This window comes from Equus asinus, chromosome 6 (assembly GCF_041296235.1).
Source record: "Equus asinus isolate D_3611 breed Donkey chromosome 6, EquAss-T2T_v2, whole genome shotgun sequence".
In the NCBI taxonomy this organism is placed as follows: Eukaryota; Metazoa; Chordata; class Mammalia; order Perissodactyla; family Equidae; genus Equus; species Equus asinus.
Window position 1 is genome coordinate 89,190,314 of NC_091795.1, and position 20,811 is coordinate 89,211,124.

Below are 20,811 nucleotides of genomic sequence, written 5' to 3' on the forward strand. Positions count from 1 at the left end.
TTTATTATCCATGGTGAACAAATGAAAACACTGAAACAAGAGTTTATTGACCTGCCTCAAATCATACAACAGATCAAGCAGAGCTGTTCCTGGAACCCAGGATTTAGAACAAGCTCTTCCCACCAGAGCACTCTGCCAGTTTAGAATGGCAGCTTCAGGGTCTTGTCTCCAGAACTGGCCTGGGCCTTTCACTACACAGACTCATGCCCCTGGGGACGAGACCAGTGCAGGCCAATAGAACAGCTCTGGAATCTATGAGAAATTGTGCAGGAAACCGGATAATTTATGTACAGAAGACAGGCATTCTAGATAGACACCAAGCTGAAAACTTCAGTGCTCCAATCAGAAGGCGGGTGAAGATTTGCTCAGCAGCAGGAGAAGAAAAAAGCACTAGCCTGGAACCAGCACACCGTGTTTCAAATCCCAGCTCTGCCATCTACTTGCCATATGACCTTGGGAAATCATCTTTCCTTTCTGGGCCTCAGTTTCTTCATCACTCAGATGAAAAAATTGGGTTAGATTATCTCTAAGGCCCCTCCTGCCCTGAGATTCTTTTAAGACCTTGAAATATCTAAGTATGTGTAATAAAAGGTAATGTTTCTTTTAGTTATTAAAAAAATCATATTAAATAGATTCATGGAAGCCTGGGTATAGATGAAATGCAGAAATCAGAAAACCAATTGCATTTATGTATAACAGCATAAAAATCACCGTCTTTTCTAAAATCTCTCATTTCCTCTCCCATTAACAGATGGGAAGCAGTTTGATGGAGTTTATTGGATGAAGCAGCTGCCATCTGAGCAGTCACGCCACATGAGTGACACTAATGAGACAGGTGAAATATTCAAGAGCCCGAGACTCTCCCTAAGAAATTGCTGCGGCTCTTCCAGGGTCATATTGGGCATGCCTGTGAATTAGTCTTCAGCTTTAAAAATAGACTGTGTAAATAATATTCTTATAATGATGATGACTATTATTTATAGCTTACCCCAGCCTCCCAGGCAAATGTCCTGGGAAGAACAAAAAGATGCTCCGTACAATTATAACAAAGAAAATATAGAGGTGTTGGCATACAAGGGAAGGAATTGTTTCAACATCAGAAGCCAAGACTTATTTGTTGGATTTGATTAATAATCACTAATGTGGATTTTATTTTAAGAGCACACAACTAGAAAAGCACATTGTGGGAGTTTTGCTTTATTCACCCAAAAAAAAGCACCCTGAAATTGCTTTTCTATTCAAAAGGTCCTATGTTGCTCTTCCAGGCTTGAGTATACTTACCTTTTCCAGAAATAACTTGAAAGGGCAATTTTTCTAATCTCTGGATCTTGAGGGATTCAGTTTAACTCAGATGAATTCAGTGGACATTTTTAAGCATATATTAGATGGCAGGCACTGGGAACACAGATGTCATATAGACATATATGCATATCTATACATACATATCTATATATACATATATACATATGTCAGAGATATGAGATATCCCATATATATAACATTCTAAGTTCAAGGAGCTCAGGAAGTGATAGGCAGAATTAAAACACTGGGAGATAAAGTGTGTGAGTTACTGGGCCTGGGTATACTGAGGATCAGAGTTCAGAAAAGACTTCACTACAAGGTGATATTTCTCCCACCTGGAAGGATAATTGGAGTTTATCCATTTGACAATGGAGAGTGGCCCGTTCCAGGAAGACGAAATAGCAAGTACAAAGGAAGAGGGGAATGATCTAATATTTTGAGTTAAAGAGTAGAAAGAAATGTAGCAGAAAGAACAAGCAAGGACAGATTACAAATGGCCATATGAGTTCTGCAAAGAATGTAAGACTTTGTCCTGGGGCAATAGGAAGCCACTGAGCGGGTTGAATAAGGGGGCTGCCATAACCATACATGTCTCTTAGAAAGGTCACAGGGGCTTCAGGATGGACAGTGGATCGGATGGGCTGAACATGAAGGCAATGGACCAATCAGAAACCTGTTGAAATGACTCAGGCAAGAGTTGCTAAGGGGTTGATCTGGGCCGTGTTTCAAGGGAGGGTAATAAAAAGAAGACAAATATGAGTTCTAAATACATCTTGGTTCCTGGGAGCATCACTATTCTAAGGCATTTCTCAAGTAATTAAAGAGTCAAAAGGCAAACACAATAGGTTGAAAACCCTTAAAATGGCCATTTATGTGATTGTCGCATATAGTAAGGTGCATTATTATGTGAAATGTGAATTATTATGTTAAATGTGAAACATTCATATTTTACTAGCAGGGCTTGTAATGAAGCTCTCGAGAGTCAACCATTCTGTTTGGTGCGAATTTTAACATTGCTTTAGTAGCCAGTTGTGTTTTCAGCTCCCTACATTGGACACAATCTCTGATAGCAAGAGAAAGAATTCTGGCCCATGTCTGAATCAACCTGCCTACTTGCTTGCTGATACGTTTCTTGAAAAGCAAAGAAACTATTTGTGAAAAAAAAAGGAAAGAACTGGTTGTCCAAGGAATTTGAGGCTTGGTTCTAAACTGTGAGCCCTGACACCTGTGTTTTATTTTTTCGGCTGTGGCTGGGACTCAGACGACTTGAACGAGTAACATCAAGCCTCAATTTCCCTGTCTATAAAATGGGTATAGTCAGAAGTGCCCCCGATTTACCTGTTTGTGATGCTGCATAGATGACTAAACTATGCCTATAAAATGCTCTCAGCCTTTGCTCAAAGGCTCTCATATATGTGTCATTACTTTGTTGATGGTGATTTTGGAGATGGTGTGAGCTTTGTGGGTGGTGAAGTTGAATACCCTAGAGGGGCTGACTCATTTTGTCAAAGATGCCAAAAATTGATTCGATCAGCAGTTTCTGGATTTACCTGGCCAGCTGAAGACTGAGGTCAACTGACCTATGAAAAAGTATCAGAGGGTTTAGACTTAGAAGAGAATAGAAGTCATACATTGAAACCTTGCAAATTAGAGAGAAAAGAGAGAGAATGAAAGCAGAAATAAGTTTATGGTGTAAATAATTAAAACCACTTTTAAAATTTGGCAGCTAGGTTACATCAGGCACTGTGCTATGTACTCATTCCTTATCTGCACATTCATGATCTCATTCACGTTTCTATCTGGCACACAGCAGGCACTCCATAAACGTCAGTTGCATAAATAACCCTTTATGATAAGTCCTATTATCACCATTTTATATATGTGAGAAACAGGAGGGATGTCTAGAAACACGCCCCAAATCATACTGTCGTAAGTGGGAGGAGAGGCCCAGATTTGACCTCACACAAAGCTCCTGCCTCGTCCCCATGACTTCCTTGTCTCCAGTTGTCCACCTTCCTTCCCTCTTACTACTCCATACTTCATCACTCGTGTCCCCTTTCAGTTCTTGGGCCATATAATTTTTCTCCATTTTTGGCCTTTTGACTCTATTTTTCGAGATCCTTTGAATTTATTGCCCCCTCTTCTCTTTTGGGGGAGATAGGTGGATGGTGGTGTTTATAATAATTTACCCATCTTGGAAGCAAATACATATGTTATCTAGGTTTGCCACACATGAGGGATCCACTCCATACAGAATGTTCCTTACATTTAAAGGCAGGACCCTTCTCAAATAACTGAAGAGAACCAAATCAGGTCCTTGACATTCACATGCAAGAAGAACCAGAGACATTTTGCTACTTTACTAATATAAGTTTATAAATTATGGGGAAATCTCTACAGAAATGCAAGACTGGATTGAATGGTTCGCTTATTCAATTGGCATTTATTGAGCATCAATGTTTTAGGTATCAGGTGGTCTTAGAGGTGCTGGAAAGATGCAGACCAATAAAGCGCAGATCCTAGCCACAAAGAGATCATAGTCTAGTCTGGAGGCACGTATAGTCTATGCTTATTGATTGCCGATTCTGTATTTGCGAATTTGCTTACTTGCTAAAATTAATTTGTAACCTCAAAATTAAGACTCTGTGACTCTTTCTGTGATTTGCCAAGGGGCACCAAACAGCAAAAAACTTGAGTCATCAACACACTGTTCCTAGCTGAAGCTGACTGAGGCAAAGTCCTGCCTTTTTGTTTCACCTTTCGTACTGTGAACCATCGCACTTTTTGTGGTCTCTTTAGTGCCATGTTTTTCACATTCTTATGCTTTATATTGGTGATTTCACTGTTTAAAATGGCCCCCAAGCATAGTGCCGAAGTGCTGTCTAGTGTTCCTAAGAGCGAGAAGACTGAGATGGGCCTTACGGAGAAACGCCTGTGTTACACAAACTTTGTTCAAGCAAGAGTTACAGCACTGTTGGTTGTGAGTTCAATGTTAATGAATCAACAATATGGTACATATTAAACAAGATGTCTTTAAGCAGAAGCACACATAAAATGAGGTTATGTATTGATCGGTTGATGAAAATGTTGTGACCAGAGGCTCACAGGAATGTACCCCTGTATTTCCCTTAGGAGCAGTAGTCCGGTATTTGGCGGTTCAGTGTTCGTCGTGACCTCATAGAACATAGCTACAGGGAATAACAAAAAGCGGGTGTGTATAAACTGATCTGATCCACACACCTTGGTGAGTTCTGTGATAAAAGTGTGAATGGAATACTATAAGAAAGAACAATTGACACGGCCTTGGAGGGTTGAGACACTATAGAGGGGTTGCTGTTGAGCTGGGATTTTAAAAAAGAGAAACTCAATGAATGGACCAGGATGGAAGGTCATTTAAGGCAGAGGGAAACCATGCCCAAAGAAAGGGGGGTCTGAAAGAGCCTGACATACTCAGTGATTAAAAAAGCTATTCAGGGGGGCTGGCCCCATGGCCGAGTGGTTAAGTTCACGTGCTCCGCGGCAGGCGGCCCAGTGTTTCGTTGGTTCGAATCCTGGGCGCGGACATGGCACTGCTCATCAGACCACGCTGAGGCACCATCCCACATGCCACAACTGCAAGGACCCACAGCGAAGAATATACAACTATGTACCAGGGGGCTTTGGGAAGAAAAAGGAAAAAAATAAAAAATCTTTAAAAAAAATAAAAAGCTATTCAGGTCAGATCTCTTAAGTCATAGGCTCCAATTCAGCCACAAGCAAGGATTTTTCAGCCATTACTATGTTTCTCTACGTAGTTTGGGCTGTGATTTTTGCAACATGGAAGTGTGCAGCATGTCAGCTGTGAAAATTGGCTCCATATTCATAATCAAATCTATTATGCTCCCTCTGAGCCTGGGCCATGTTTCCGTAGAAACCCCTACTTACAGAAAGGAACCCTGGCCTGTAATTGGCAAGAAAATCCACCACCTTTGGAAGCCATTATAGTAATGTCAGAGGGAAAGCGCTGTGTAATTCCTGGGGAAATAAGTGAACTGGGAGGGCAAGATAAAGATTCCTCCTGTAGAGGAGCAAGCAGAGAGCACTTCATGACACTGAATCCGTCGGCCTCCACTCCACGCCCTCGTCTATGAATCAACCTACTAACCAGCAAGTCTGAAATGAACGCTTACTGTACGACCAGCATTATCCAAGGCACTAGGAGGCAACACACACACACACACACACACACAAACAACTATCCTTTCTTTCACAGCCAGAAAGCAATTTACATCAGCTGTCACATCAACCTTCTGAGGTAAGTTTTATCACTCCCATTTTATAGAAGACAAAACCCAAACTCCAGAGGGTTAAGTAACTTAAGTTCACACAGCTAGTGAGTGGCAGAATCAGGATTCATGCTCAGCTTTGACTCCAAACTGAGTGGGAGTTGTACCTGTGTCTCAGATAAGGTCCCTATCATCAAGAAAATTGCTTGGGTGATGAATCAGAGGGGTAACTGGCTCAGCTTGTCAGTTTTATAGGAATTCAGAGGAAAGAAGTGTGAGCCCATGGTGCCACCACAGTCCTCCAGCCATGGGGAGGAAGTCATCCTAGGTGCGACCATGAACAAAGGTTCAGAAACAGAAATGATCTTTTGAAGGAACAAGGGGAGTTACTCTGAGAAAGAGAAATTTGATTTGTCAAGGGTTTTAGAGGGAATGTTCATCTGCCCTGGGATGGATCTTAGTGGTTGGAGAGGAGGCTTAGATGGGCTCAACCTTTGTGGCTTTGTCTCCAGAGGGGATGCCCATCTTTCGTGACCCTATCATTCATTCAATAAATATTACTGGGGACTGCTTTGTGCCAAGTATTGTTCTCAGCACTGAGGATGCTTCAGAGGATGCATTTTCTAATGTGAAGGAGCAGAACCCGGTCCGTGGAGGGCAGCCCACAGTCCCAAGGCAATGATGGGAGTTCTCTCTCGACCATTCTCACTGCTGCCTCCTCTTCTTTTTCCACCCTAGTCCCCAAGCACCCTTCCTCTGTGTCAGTCTCTTTATTTGAGGCTCCAGTTAAGGCCCACCAATCCCGGGGAGCTCCCAGGATCAAGTATAGCCTTCTCAGGCTGGTGTACGGTTCCCCACCCTTGGTCTTATTTTGTCCAGTCCCCCTGGCATTGTGGCCACACGAGACCCCTTCCCACAAGGACCTCCTCTTTGTCCCTCTACCCTGCCTTGACCCCATTTCCCACCTACTGAAGTCTAGCTCATCTCTAGTGTTCAGCATAAAAGAATCTGCTCCCCATTTCCCTCAATCACAATGAATTCCTTCGTGTCCTGGGCCCACACAGCAAATACCTCTATTTTAACCTGTCTCCTATTCTGCCTTGTCATAAACGGGGCTGGCAACCTGTCTGTGTACTCCTCAAGGCTGGGGACATGTGTCCTTCTTCCATCCTTTAGCACAGTACCTGGCATTTTGTCAAAGCTCAAGAAATCTTTTAAATAAATTCAGGACGAGGATGTTCTTAAAACTGGAATTGTTCAGTTTAAACTTAACTAAGATATTAAGGTTCAGTTTAGTAAATTTATATTGTGAATGAAAACCATCTGAAGTTTAATCTCAACCTACCGGCCCCCTCAATGACAGTTTAATTTCACTGTAATCTTTATTATAGTAACCTTTAAACTTGTTATTAGTATTACTGATGAAGTTGAAAGACCATTTCATCTGATTATTGTGTCTTTGGAAACACTTAATTATTAAATTCCATACTGATAATTAGAAACCTTGTTATTTTACAATGGGCTAGGCAATACCACACAGGTATCCCTCAATTACTGACACAGAAGCTGTCTTTAAGTGCATGGAAGTGAAATCTCATGCATCACATAGTCTCCTCTCACCAACTTAAGCTGTATTATTAGAAACAGACGGGTGTGAAATAAGGAGTCCTCCCGTGGCCTGAAATGATAGTGTTTTATGGGGTGAATGGCGTCTGTGGCTGATTTGTCCTTCCTCTTCTAAAAGTCTGGCCAGGTACAAGGTGGACAGAATACGTCCAAAGTTTTGGTGTGTATCTATGTGTGTATGTACAGCGGTGGAGCAAGCAGAGTTTTCTAATAGAGTCACCCGAAGGTAGAATGGATTGTCTTTGTACAACAGGGGCTGGGCCAGGGGTGGGGAACCTTGACCAACACAGTGAAAAATGGGAATGTTCATTCTGATCCTAAGGACCCCTACCAACTGGGACACTATTTCATTCTAACTAGATTGTGCCCTCCTGGCCCCTGCCTGAATTCTTGCCAAAACCCAGAGCAGGAGCCACACTGGGCAGATCATGGAAGATATTCAGATTCATGGATTGTCAGAGGCTGGGATGGCATCGTCCTGCATGGGGACACCGGAGCTCAGGGGAGCGACTTGACCAAGATCTCTTGAAGATTCCTGACCTAGGGGACCTGGGCCTCATATGCACCCAACCCACACGCACCTGCAACTGACACGGCTCCTGGCAGAGGCTTGGCAGAGGTAGGGGTTTAGTAAATGCTTCATGATGCTCTGGCTGACTGACTGGGAAAGGAAGCAGGAGAAGCCTGGGCCTGCAGGAGGGCGCTCACCCCCCCCTCCCCCCGCCCCCCAGCAACAGGAGCTGTGACTCACAACCTGTTTGGCACTGCGCAGCCTTCTCTGGTTTCCTGAATCTCTCTCTCTAACGCAAAAAGCCTCCATGGCAGATGTTTTGAAAACAATGATCATGACAATGACACTGTAATCCCCTACTCTCCCTGTGCATCACAGAATTTTTTTAAGTGTTTTCGCAGACTTACTCCGAAGAATGATTACATTTTTTTAACTAAGTAGTTGCAAAGACGTTTTTGGTGGTCCCATCAAAGAACTTCAGCCCCCAGGGCTTGGAATCTGTTAATAGTATGAGCAAGGAAGGGCAGGGAGGAAGGCTGGGTTCAGAATCTAAAGTGAATTGGGAGGCGGGGTGGGGGTTGGGATGGTCTGGCTGGGTGCATGGGCACTAATTTGAGGGTGGTGTGCGTCCAGGAATTGATTGCAGGGCCTGTCTCCCGTATTCTTTCTTTCTTTTTTTTTTTTTTTTGTTTAGGGCAATCGTGGGTATGGAGGAATTTGATGCGCAGAACAGCAAGGGCAGATCCGGGCTTCCTCTTGGAGGGCAGAGCCAAGTGACCAAGGCCAAGAGAAGGGCAGAAGTTACCGTGTGTGCAGATCGCGGGCGCAGAAGCGGTCGCGGTGCGGGTGTGGGGACCAGGCCGGGTGACAGCGGGGGTGGGATCCCGGGCCGGGGCGGGGCGGCCGCGGCGGGCCGGGCTGGGGGCGGGCCGGGGCGGGGCGGGGCGGGGCTCCGGGCCGTCTCGCAGGCTGCGGCGGCCGCGGGAGAGGCGTCCACGGCGGCGGCGGCTGGGGCAGCTGCGAACGGGCGGCCGAGCCGGGCGGCGGCGACTCGGGGTGAGCGCGGCGCGGGCGCGGCGGGGCGCGGCGCGGAGCGCGGCCGGGGCTCCTGGGGAAGCGGGCTCCGGAGGCGCCAGGCGAACCCTTCCGTCCTTCCCAGCTCCCGACTCCTGCAGCCTTCGGGGGAGGGGGGGAGGGAGAGCGGAGGACCCAGTCCTTTAACCCATCTCTTGGGATCGCGTCCTGATGTCCGTCTCTGCGCCCCATTTCCCCTTCTCCCTGAGAGAGAGCAGCCTCCTGATTGCGTTCCAGATCACCAGCCCCTACTTGCCCCTCAACCACTCTACCTCTCCCCTCGCCCAGTCCCCCAGGTATCTTCAGCTCCATAGCCGTTCTTCCAGGAGACCCCAGCCCCCTGCTTTCCTGTTCCCACCACCAGTGTCCCCACCACTCTCTACAGCCCCAGAGACAGGCATGACTTCCCTTCCCAGCGCCTGCACACCTGGACCCTTCTGCTGCCACCTGCCCTAAAGGTTCTTAGCCAGCCAGCAAGCTCCTCAGGCCTCCTTGCCATCATCATCCCCAGAATCCCAGTCTAGAAAAAGGGACTTTATGCACCTGAGCTTTGGGAACAATTTGACCCACTTCCCCAAAGCCTGGTCCCAGGCCAGCCATGCTATTTGGTGGAGACACCTGTCTTGTCTGCCAGCTGAAGGACTGAGAAGCCTCTGTCACAGTGGGCCAGCAGTCCCTGGGTCCTCCTCCAAGCTGCCCTGACTTGCTGGCCCATGTCCCCAGAGACTAGGGCCAAGAGCCTTGTCATTTAAGACCTCCAAAGCTATTTGCCGACTCCACCCTCAGATCCTCAGAATTCCCCAGCCACTGTGTTGGGAGTGCAGGATCTAGCACTGATGGGGCCACCGTTCTGCGCCTGGTCTCCTCTTCCATGCCCTTGTTTTCCCGCCTGCTCCCCAGGGAACCCAGGGCAGGGTAATGGGCTGGTATTCAGGGCCTTGGTCTGCCCACAGCTCTGTGGCCCTCCTTCCTTACCCTGTAGGAAACTTTTCCCCTCTTTTACCAGTCACCATCTCCTCTGGATAGAGCCTGGCCATCTGCACAGCTTTGAGTCCCCAGGGCACAGAAAGCTGGGCTGGACCATGAAGGGCTGGGACCTGTGCTGGGCCAGCATGAGGAGGGTGGTGATTAGCTGGGTCAGACTGGGTATCTGGGTCTGGGGGCCAGGGCTTTAGGACAGGTCATTGGCTTTCACTGAGCTGCTCCCGAAGGGGTCGAGGGCTTGCTTAGCTTGAAGAGGGGAGGCAGAGCAGGGCTGTTTTTCTTGCGTGCTTCTGACTGTCTTGTGTTGCTATGGTGACAGTTTTGCCTCTCTTCCTCCTTCTGACTCTTCTGGGAGCTGGTTTTTATTGGTCTGTTGTCCTGTCTTTTATGGCTCCAATTTCTCCTTTCTACTTGCTCTGAAATAAACAGTCATAAACATGGGCGCTGGGCCCAGGCTGGGGGCTGGCAGAACTTCACCTCCTCCTGGCCCTGGGCTCCTGTGCAGGGAGAGGAGGAGGAGAGGTGGGGACAGACCTGCCCGCACTGCCTCCTGCCTCCAGCTCTGGGAAGGGGACAGCAGCATCACAGGCTCAAGCACACAGTGAGTAGCATACTGCCTGGTGCTTAGAATAGACCCAAGTGTGATGGAGGAGTTCATTGGTATTTCCTTTCTTCTTCACACCAGCCCTCTGGGGTAGGGGCTGTCCCCACTTTGCAGATGATGAAACTTAGTTCAGAGTGAGCTAGTTCCCTAAGGTCACGCTGATGAACATATAGTCGGCGCTCAGTTTTCTTGAATGAATGGAAAAGTGATGGAGCTGGCATGGAGTCACCCATCTCCCTGACTTTCTACCCTATGGGCTTCCTGGTCCTGCTCCCAGAGGGACAGCAGAGCCCCCTAAACCCTCATTCCAGGAGGCTCATCGGAAGACATTCCCCAGTCTCCCTGCCCCTTGGGTGTGGTGTGCCGCCGGACTCCCACGGAGGCGAGCTGCCAAGGAGCTGCCTGTTGGGTCCTTCATGCACCCTTGACCCCAACTGTTGGGGACCCAAGTTGAGAGGAGAGTGAAGCCACTTGTGACTTCCTGTTTTTACTCAGCACCAAGAAGCATTCAGCTTGCTTTTACTCTCAGGGCCTGGATGCAACCGGATGAGTCAGGGGCACTGAGAGCCAACCGGGTGAGGAGTTCAGAGCTTACCAGGGAGATAGGGTCACCAAGTGTCAGCTGTCTGTGACACTCTCCAGAGAAGCTGTCTCCTCTCTTCTCATTTTTTTTCCCTTCGCTGCACACTCTCTTCTCTCCCTTTTCTCCCTTCACATCGATCATGCTGTAGGCTTGTTAATAATAAGCTGAAACTCCATTATGGTAATGTGAAAAGACCAGGGAATCACCAACCTCAAAGTCAAATGTTGGCCCTGGGCAAGTCATTTCACTCATGTGGGGTTGACAGCATCTGTCCTAGTGGCCACATTTGCTTGTTCTTGTAGGCTGGAATGGAGTAGCTTATAGGGGCTGCTTTGACCAGTTGAAAGCCTGCAGGACCCGTCATGTCCTCATCCTGCTGGGAGGTCCCAGTGTTAAAGAGACCCCCGAACCCCTGCCCAGAGGTTGGGAACTGACTTAGGAGTAACTAAGCCGTAGAATCTCAGGGAGAGAAGTATTCTCTAGTCGTCTTCTCCAGCCTTGATGTTGAATCTGTTTCTTTATTTATGTACCTTACATTTATTGAGCATCTACTCTGTACCAAATGCAGCTTTGGAAACTGGGGATTAAAACAATGAACACAATTCCTGTTTTCACAGGATGTAGTCTGGTGGTAAGGACAGACGTGGAAAGAGATCCTTATAATATGGTCAGAGAGGGGTGTAATAAGGGAAAAGGCTGGGTAATGTGGGGCCCAGAGATGGTGATTTGACTGAGTCGCCCATTAGAGTTGAATCAGGCAGCCTGTGCTTTTGGCTGAAATAGAGTTGTCCTACCACTTCCCACTTGGCAAGCTGTCATGGGGCCCTCCCAGAAGATGGGGTGATTGGTGTAGAGTCCCACTTCGCTCTGGAGAACAGGGGCGTGAGAGAGGTATGCATGGAGGCTCCTGCCTTCCTTGCTGAGTGTTGACTTACCTGCTCAGAGGAGTATTGACTTATCTGGTTATTAGTTGATCTTGGTCAGCATCCTTTCTCAGGGGCCACATGAATTACCTGACAAGGCACATGGTGATTGCAAAGAAAGAGGATTTTGGAGTCAGACATGAGTTCACTCTCCGTGGTGTCCTCTGCTGTGGTATCCTGAAAGAGTAACTTCTCTGACCCTCAGTTATTATATCTGTAGAATGGACATAATGAGACTTGTCTTCTAAGAAATAAATGATCTCATGTATTTATCAGGTCTGACATGGTGCCCACCTCACAGTAGACTTGCTGTTATTTAGTTATATTGATTAGAAAAGAGTTCTCAGTTACTGGGCCTCTGGGTCCTCTTAGAACCATTCTGGGGAGCTCATTGGACTAATTCTGCCCTTCAGAGATCCATTCCTTATCTGGGAAGGTGAAAACTTGGCCATGCTCAGGTTCCTCGCACTGCTTCTTTAATCTTTGAGTTCTCTCTCACCAGATGAGCTATGTTCTGCAACTACAGTTATGCACCACAACTACAAATCATCAACACGTTTGTTTTCTCAAAGGGCTACAAATTTGAAATGGCAACAAACACTCTGAGTTTGGAAAACATGTTGCTATCTGTGAGAATACTTTAATTTGATGAAGTCCCACTTGTGTATTTTTGCTTTTGTTGCCTTTGCTTTGGGTATCAAATCCAAAAAATTATACCCAAGACCGATGACAGGGAGGTTACCACCCATGTTTTCTTCTAAGAGTTTTATGGTTTCAGGTCTTACATTCAAGGATTTAATCCATTTTCAGTTAATTTTTGTGTGTGGTGCAAGACAATGCTCCAATTTCATTCTCTAGCATGTGGCTGTCCAGTTTTCCCAATACCATTTATTGAAGAGACTCTCCTTTCCCCATTGTGTGTTCTTGGCTCCTTTGTCAGAGCATACTTTAAAATGAATGCTTCATATTTTTTTTTCATTCTGGACATGTTTAGCCTCTTTTTATTTTTTTTAAGTTACCATATATATGTAGATGCGTTATCTCAAATCGTTACCACAACTCTGTGACATTAGTATTCTTGTCCCCTGTTTACATTAAGGAAACTGGGAAAGGTGAGGTGGCTTGCACAGCATCCGGCAGCTAGTGAATGGCAGGGCCAGAATTTAAAACTGGGTCCTGCTCACTCTTTGTGCCAGAGTACACAATCTTGTCATTTCCTTGGCTGGTGTGTCAGTGACCTAAAATAATTGTGTTTGGAGAATGCGAGCAGATTTTAATGGGGGTGGAACTGGTCAGTGTTGTAATTCAGACTCATAGTAAATATTTAGAGACTTTATTAGGGTTTTGCTCTCAGCGCAGCATTAACGAGGCTTTCTGCAGTTGGCTAAGGCTTCACTCTAGAAGTGACCCGCGGAAGAGGAGTTTGACATGTCTGAGTTAAGAGAGAATGTTTGATGATGTTAGAAGTAGCTTTCTTTGCACGAGAATGGGTTGCTGGTTTGTCACTGAATAAACTGAACCGATTTCATAACTTATTATGTGAATGGAAAGCTTGACAGTTGCATCCCAGGGATAAAGGAACAGAAGCACAAAGGTCAGATAATGTGGGTGGACGTCTCAAGTGCAAGAGTGATTTGGATTCAATCAGTATAACTCGTGTAGGAAGATGGAGGTATTGAAAAACAGTTGTAGAATTGCTCACTAGCCTTTCTCAGGGAATGTAGAAGCCTGATTTCTCTGGTTTGAGAACCCCGTTGTCCCAAGGAATCCAAGTACTGAAATTGGGTGCCCTGTTTGCCAGCAGTGCACTGACTAGGTCCAGCTTGGCACTGCAGACAGATGGGTTTATTTTTGCAATTATCTCAGGGCCTGAGTCTGGTGTCTGCTTATTTAATGACTTCGCTTTCTAATAAAAATTCTGAATGGCATAGATAATTAGATCTTTAAAATGAAACTGGGGAAATGAAGTGCCCCCAAAGAGTTATAATTGCAGTTTTATGATGGATCAAGCATAAAAACGAGGTCTTTCGTTCATTCACTTAACAAATGTGTATGGGGTGGGGTCTTGCCCTGTGCTGCACTACGTTGGATACAGTGATCAATATGGCATTGTCCCTGCCTGCAGGTAGCTCTCACTCCATGGTGAGGCAGAGAAGGAAACAGGTGCCTAGATGGAGCTTGGCTGGTGTCGTACAGGGTGCAGTGTGTCAGGGGAAGAGGGAAATGTAATTGTTTCAACTCAGTGCAACTCAGCCCACTTCCCTCCACGTGGGTGTTTGCTGTGGAGCACCTGAATGACACCTGACATGTTGCGGGGAGAGGAGGCATGGAACAGAAAAGCATATGGCAAGGAAGACTAAAGACCTGGGCTCTGCTCTTCACTGCCTGGGTGGGGGAGGAGCAGGTCTCTGTACTTCAGTTTCACTGATGGTGAAATGGGAAGGTTGGGTTTGATGACCTGAAAGGGCCCTTCCACATCTAACCTGATGGTTCTAATAAGTCCTTGGGCCCCTTTCCCCAAGTGACAGGTGAAGAAGCAGAAGCTGGCAGTCTTAGTCAGCAGGGTTGCTGAGACAGCTGCAGATGGAAAGAGCCAAGTATGTTTTCAAAGAAGCCTCTCAAAAACCAGAGAAACCGTGCTCTCTCTCCCAGAAAGGGAACCACGTTCTGACTGAGCATCCAGATAAATGATTGAATGTCAAGGCCAATGACAAAAGGGAGAGACAAAAGGGACTCAGGAGCTCAGCACAGGTGGGGAAGAGGGTCACTAACTTACTCCTGTATTCTGGGGTCTCCACTGACATGATGTGGAGGGCTTGACTTCACAGATTCCTTAGTCACTGCAGTGTGCTCTTCTGTTTCAAGTTAATGCCCTTTTTTAAAAAAAAGAAATCATTTTGTTTGATGATTTCTGAGTTTTAGAATAAAGCAAAATACACAATCAGTTTAGGATCATGAGGGACAAAGACAAAAACACAGCTACCTCAATGCACCGTCAAATTCTTTCGTTCTCATTGGCCAAACGCAGGCCCTTCTGGTAGGAGCAGTGACACGGGATCCCAGGCACCTGGGGGAGAGGGGCAGGGCGCTGTGGTTGGGGGAGGGCAAACAGAGACAGAGAGGACCGGGGTCTTCCGCCCTTGCTGCCCACTTCCCAGCAGCCTGAGCTTTGGCAAATTCTCTCCTCTCCGAGTCTTGTGTTCCTCTCGTTAAAATGTGGGCAGCAGCACCTTCTGAGCAATATAGGGTATTGTTGGCAGGAATAATGAGCATTTCATATCCACTTTGAGCAATCTTCTGAAGAGATTTTGAAACAGATATTATCCCCAGACTATGGGTGAGGAAGCTGAAGTCCAGAGATGTTAAGGAACTTGCATAACATCACCTCACTAGGAAGGTGGCATGGCTGGTATCTCTGTGCATTCAAAGCCTGGTCTCTCTCTACCACCCACACCAGAAGGAGAGCTGTGCATATGTGAGGGGCATGTGTCTTAGGTGGAGTACTCATCTCAAAGAGTTAGTAAGTTCAAGCTAGCCAAAGATGTCTCCATATCTTGAAGTTGAAAAAATTAAAATAAATGTAGCTGTATTTTAAGTGCTCCCCTGTGACCGGTATCCCTGTGTTGGACTGATGTCCTTCGAGAACAGCCTATGCTCAGCTCAGAGAATGCAGCCAGCACTCATGAACTGAGCCTCTGGTGTGCTCAGCATATGACCTTCCTGAGCCCACCCAGTTGAGGCAGGATGTATGTAACTTATTTTTCAGACCCCTCCCTGGGACAGCTTGAGGTCATGGGAACACAAGAGATCTATGGTCTCGGCTTCCAGAATGACAGACCCATGTGCTGTCAAAGCTGGAAGAACACCTTTAGTCCACTTCCGCTGTTCTACAGATCCTGAGGTCAAGAGAAAGATTGAAAGAAAGAAATCAAGATCAGAGGCAAGAATTCAGCCTTGCAAAACCTACAACTGGACTAAAATTCTCTGAAATCCAGAGAGGCGAAACGTGTGCCTAGAAGTTCTCTGAGAATATCCCAGGGCTACAGTGTGGACGTGTGCAGACCTGGGTTGGAGTCCTGGCTCTTCCTTTAGGCAAATTCCTTAGGCTTGCTAAGTTTCTAATTTGTGAAGTGAAGTTAGTAATATTTGTGCCTCAAGAATATTGCAAAGAATAAACGAATTAAACATCTATCAATCTACCTTTCTGCCTGATTTTTGAAGAAAATGTGACTGACAAATTTTTGCTTCTTCCTTTAGGCTCCTCTTGTTGTTTTGGGTGGAAAATGACATGAGACTTCTCCTCTCCCTGACAGACACATTCCTGAACTGCCCTGACAAAGGCCCCCAAGTCCACTCCTTGGGACTCATATTTCTAGCTCGAAAGCCTTCATTTTATACTTGAAATGAACCTGACTATGTTGTTTACTGGAGTGTAACAAGAATAATGATTCCACTCAGCATCCAGCATTACACATACTGTAGGATCAATCTCCTGTCCTACGTTTTTTTCTCATTTTGTAAATGTATGTGTGTGTGTATTTTTTTTTTTTTTTGGAATGTCAAAATTTCAAATGCGAGCCCTTGAGTACCTTCAGAAATAATAAATATAATCATAACTTATTTTCTGACCTTCTCTTATTTGCAAGTCCAAAATCCAAAATTATCTGAAAATTTAAAGTTTTTTTCAGAACTTATTAGGAGGCAAAGGCTGGCCTGATCATACATGAGACTATTTATAGTTTTTATTATCCCTCTCAAGATGAATGAGTTTTCATCAGAAAGATGAGTGCCCCAGACCCTACCGGCGCTGTACATAACATGGTATATGTACAAGATTGTCTTTCTGAAATCTGAAAGACTCTGAATTTCAAAGCATATCAGAGGAAAGAGTTTCAAAGAAGGGTTTGTGGACCTCTCCTTCCAAAACCCCAGAGGAACTCACAGCATTCCTGGGGTTGGGGGTTGGGAAGGCATGGGTGGGGCCCTCAAGTATCCTACCTCTGGGTACAAGATGGTGTGGTGATATGGTTCATCTTGTGCTCATCAAAAGCCTTAGTGGTCAGTTTAAATAATAGCAAAAGAATTAAATGACCATGTTTGGCACAAAAACAGAGCAACAACAGCAAAAACTCTTTAAAGCATGGGTTCCAAAGTTTCATTGGGATGAAGTAAATTTTTAAAAAATTCCTTAGAACTAAAAATAAACTGGGAATTTTTGATCTAGTGTGGCTTATAACCAAGTTTAATTGTTGGCCTTTGGTGGGAAGGGAGAAGGGAGTTTTTAAATCCTACTCATCCTTTTAGCCTTTTGAGGAGGAACCAGGCCTTGAAGAGTGAGCATGGGGAAGTGACAAGCCCCGAGCAGAGCGTGAGAAGGTCTTGGTTCTTAACTTGGGTCTGTTTTTGACATATTGGGTAAGCTTGGGCATGTTGCTTCCCTTCTCTGGGCCCTAAAAACTCACTTTCTGAATAAATGAATTCTTTCTTTCTCTCTCTCTGAGAGGCTAGGAGTAGAGGCCGCGTGTCCCAAGACAGTGAAAAGTGCTAAGCTGCCTACTTGGCTGCATTCTTATAGTTTCCATCCAGCCTCTAGATTGACTGGAGGGATGTGAGAAGGCTCTCATGGGCTCTGCCTTGGTTTTCGCCTGGCCATTCCTTTCCATCTCTCACAACACTGATCTTCTGATGCTGGAGTTGTGTTGGATTCATTTTGGCCCCAGCACCTCCATTGATGCCCAGCAAGGACTTACTGAATGCTTAACCAACCTTGTAGGTGACCATTGTCGTGATGTGATGGCCGTTCCCAGTGGTGCTCTGCGTTATTAGGACTATAGTTAAGGCCATGGCCAGGCATTGTTGAGGGAGTGTCAGGAAGGAGAGTGGAAGTTCCCTATTGTAGGGCATGGGGCCAGCAGGACATGGAACAGGTCCTTGTTATGGCCTGTCTCTGTGGGCTAGGTATTGAAATATAGAACATTTAGGTAAAGGGGAATGGGGACCGACCTACTTCTCTCTCTCTCTCATTCTTTCTTTCTGTATTTCCTGTCTTTTGAGTTTATGCATAGCGTCTCATAATTCTGCCTTTTTCCAGGTTGAAAGTTTAGCGTTTTCTCCAGGATCTAACGAGGTTTAAAAATCAGTGGCTGTCCCTCTCTCTGAGCACCTGCTCTGCTCATTGAGGAGATTCTCACTTAGCAGTAGCTCATAATAGGAACCAGGGGCCTGACCGCAGACAGGGGCTTTCCATGATGGAGAAGTGACCTTGAATTTTAGGATCCTGAAGGTCTTGAGTTTACACAGACTGTTGGAGCTACTCAGGAGTTGTAAATATGGTTGATATCAGGCGCATTGAGATGAGCATACCTCTGGGGATGGCTGGTCCTTATAAATTAGAGAGCCTACACTTGGATGTGTGTGTGTGTTGTGAGTGGGTATTGGTGAATCTGAGGGTGTAGCTGGTGCGTGGGTGTGTGAATGTATGAAGGTGTGAGTGTGTGCATGGTATGTGAGTGTGCGTGTATGTGTGTGTGTGAATATGCAAACGTGTGTAGTGGGGGGTGTGTGCGAGGAGCCCTGTGTGAGTGCATGTGTGGTGTGTGAATATGCAAACGTGTGTAGTGGGGGGTGTGCGTGAGGAGCCCTGCGTGAGCGCATGTGCACGTGTGTTTTCCAATCCTGGGAGGTGCTGCCAAGGCCAGGGCCACGTCGGTTGCCCCCTCAGCCCGTCCTCTGGCCTCTGCGTGGCTCGTGAATGGAACTGACCACCATGGAGGTGTCCCGCTGAGCAGAGGGACCTTTTGTTTTTCAGAGACTGGTGACCACTGAGGAAGACAATTTTGAGGTTAACTGGCAGGAAGCAACTAAGTAATGTCTTCTTAGGGAGAAATATCTAATCCTTCTGCTTCAGAGACACCGAGCCCTGTTAAATCTTATTCTTTATGTGTTTGTAAAGACTCAAACCATTTGAGCATGCTACTTTAAAAATAAAAATAAATGAAAGAAAAGCCTAATACAGGTTTTAAAAAATAAAAGATTAGACATGTGTTTAGTTTTCTTTAATAGTTGGTTGGGGGAACCTAGGAAAAGATGATGAAAGAGAAAAGAAAGGGCAGGAGAAAGAGAAAGGCAGAGGAGAAGCTCCTGGAACTGCCTCCGCCTGATGGAATGTGGCGTGCTCTAGTCTCCTCGGTCAAACCGTCAAACCGCAGGGTCGGGAGGCTGGATGGAGGTGAAGGAGGGGAGGGAACAGCAGGAGGGGGCTAGGGATCCTTGCACAGTTTTGCTTACTAAGCTTCTGAGGAGTGGAAAGACTTTGAGGGAGGTGGAGAGAGCACTGCCCAGGGAGTCCCCTGGGAATTGAGGTCTGCCCTGACTCAGCTAACCTTTTGGGATCCTCTTTCCGTCTCTGAGGCTCTGTTTCTCCGTCTCTGAAGTCTAAAGCAATTCCTCGATTGAGAAGGGAAGCCTGACCCCAGACTCTAGGCCCAAGGCTTTGTGGAGAGAGAGAGGTTGCCTGGCTCTGGCCTGCAGTTGCTGTGGCCAAGAGCCCTCTTCCCCATGGATGCACAGTGGGGGTTTCCTCCTCATGGCTGGGAGCGAGTGTGTCAGCTCGTGCTGATGTGGATGAAGTGCTGTGTGCGTCTCTTCTCTTTTTGCCTCCCTTAAACCACCTATGTGTCAAGGCCCCAGCTCTCCTTCCCTTTCACACTGTCCGCTCGGTAATCTGCTGCTAAGTTTGTGGGCTTTGTAAATTTATCTGTTCAACCTCAAATTCAGGAAATAATTTGAGTAGCTCATAAAAACTAAAATAGCTCCAGCATGCTTGCTATTTTGTGGTATATGCACTTGAATTATTTTTTTCTACCTCGTTATTTACAGGTTACCCAGTACTGACATGGCCCGTAATTTTTCAAAGTATACCCAAATTTTCAGTGATATTAATACATATTAATAAATTAAGCTCTTCAGCGTGTGTTTAGTACATATTCATTTCTATTTTGCTAGTCTATTTGTATATGTTTCTCATTCTACACACAGCCTTGTAAGGTAGGCATATTTCTTTCTCTTTTGAAGATAAAGACACTGAAGCTAGGAAAGTTTTAAAAACTTGCTGTAAGACAGAGGATTGGAAATGGGGCACCAGGATTTTGGTTCGAGTCCACCTGGCTTTCAAAGTCCTACACTTTCCCACACCACATAGTTGACACTGCTTCCAGGCCACAATCTTATTTTTTTAAGGAAATAAAATCTTTTTTCCTGTCATGACTCTACTTAAGCCTTAGAAAATACAATTATAGCTGGAGTTCTTTGCCTTTTTCCAGAATGGAGTCCCATGGCTCTCCCTACCTTACGTAAACTTCATGCAAATAATATATTTCCATATAACAGACTTTTACCGTGCGCTTCCAAAGTGTCAGACACTGTTCTAGAAACTTTCACATGTCATTTAGTGGGAGAAGATGTTGTGGAGTTTATTTTATAGAGAGCAAAAGGGAGACTCAAAGTGCTGCAATTATTTACCCGAAGGCAGATAACATATGAAGGGCTGCGGCTCACTCTCTGAATTAACAATTCAGAGTGTCGTTCTGTAGGGTGCTCTGGATTTTGCCTTGGCCTGGAACCAAAGTGCACCATGGTGAACTGTGAGATCATGTCCGGCTGACCCACCCAGCTCTCACTCTCATTGGGCCCGGCTTCCTCAGTCTCTGTCTGCTGAGGTCAGGACTTGATCTGGTGGTTGTGGAGAAAGGCACGCTTCCTCTTGTCTTTCCCCATCTTGCATCAGCTGCGCCATCCTCGGTGCATTGTAGCGGGCCCAAACTCCTACTTTAGTTTCATAGTTCATCATAGACTTGCCAATATTACACACTTGCTTCATATTACAGAAGAGAAAACAGTAATGTCATTTACCCCACATTGCACATGAGCTACGCATTCTC

General features: G+C 46.0%; 1 protein-coding gene across 6 annotated transcripts in view; it reads left to right on the forward strand.

Moving 5' to 3' along the window:
• Positions 1–8,639: 8,639 nt before the first annotated feature.
• The window catches only part of CYRIA (CYFIP related Rac1 interactor A), a 101,108-nt gene continuing 88,936 nt past the window's right edge, over positions 8,640–20,811 (forward strand). For 5 of the 6 annotated variants that reach the window (XM_070512570.1, XM_044771975.2, XM_070512573.1 and 2 more), the window contains exon 1: positions 8,640–8,760. The gene's annotated coding sequence lies outside the window, so the exon portion shown is untranslated. The remainder of the gene's footprint in view (positions 8,761–20,811) is intronic. The other variant, XM_070512571.1, reaches the window with a different exon arrangement.